This window comes from Echinops telfairi, unplaced genomic scaffold (assembly GCF_000313985.2).
Source record: "Echinops telfairi isolate 266 unplaced genomic scaffold, ASM31398v2 ScPeMD7_3533;HRSCAF=4204_0, whole genome shotgun sequence".
Classification (NCBI taxonomy): Eukaryota; Metazoa; Chordata; class Mammalia; order Afrosoricida; family Tenrecidae; genus Echinops; species Echinops telfairi.
In genome coordinates, this window is record NW_022107431.1 from 53,191,852 (window position 1) to 53,192,740 (window position 889).

An 889-nucleotide genomic window follows, 5' to 3' on the forward strand; every position below is an offset into this window, starting at 1 on the left:
CCTGTCTCAAGAAATGAAATCAATGACAATATCCTGTTATATCCTCCATATATGTTCTTTTCCTTCCCTCCCTCTCCTCCTCCCCCATCAATAACCTATCCAAACGATATCCACTTTCGCTGTCTTTTACTCTGTCTTTAACAACTATTTCTTCAAGTATGGTGCTCTTGCTGGCATCCCACAGCTTTGACCACATCTCTTCTTGAAATGGTCTTACATTCTGATGATAGATATTCAACACAGTACTCTAGCTCTCATGGACATTGTGGTCCAATTGAATAACTAAGGCCAAAATATTTGTAACTTTTTGAAATGACTGAATGGGTGCATTTGCGCAAATAAGATGTGTCAGACCCCAATGTGGGGATTGGTCCCTTTTGTCATTCCTCTGGAAGTGAAGTAAGCCATCTCAGAAATAGGAATAACAATCTCATGACTATCAAGAAGGAAGAGTTTAAATTGGAGGGTGTTTTTTATCCCTGCACAGAAAATCAATAGCAGTATCAGAGATATTGGCACTGGTTACATGAAACAGAGTGGATTTAGAGGCCCACAGAGAGAATCAAGTTGGATGTCTTGGAGCTGGGGGCCAGCTTGCAGAATGTAGCGCTCTTGGGGCACTTATTAGCACCAAAGGGACTTTGTAACACTTGCCTGACCAGGGAAGAGGCCAAGAAGATGTGTTGCTGCGAGATCAAGGAGTAGATGGCATGCTTGTGGGCATGGCTGTGGACAAAAGAAATGCATTGTTAACATTTCTTATCTGGACTTGTAACCTGTTATCTTCCCTAATAAACCTCATAATTACGAGTATTGTCCTGTGTTGTTGCAATGGTCTATGGAACCCGGCAGAGGAGTAGAGCACGCTGGGAGGGAGGGTTGGTGTCAG

The 889-nt window shown here is 42.9% G+C and overlaps 1 pseudogene; it reads right to left on the minus strand.

The window, feature by feature from the left end:
* The window catches only part of LOC101651046, a 36,487-nt pseudogene extending 36,291 nt beyond the window's left edge, over window positions 1–196 (minus strand).
* Between the last annotated feature and the right edge of the window lie 693 nt (window positions 197–889).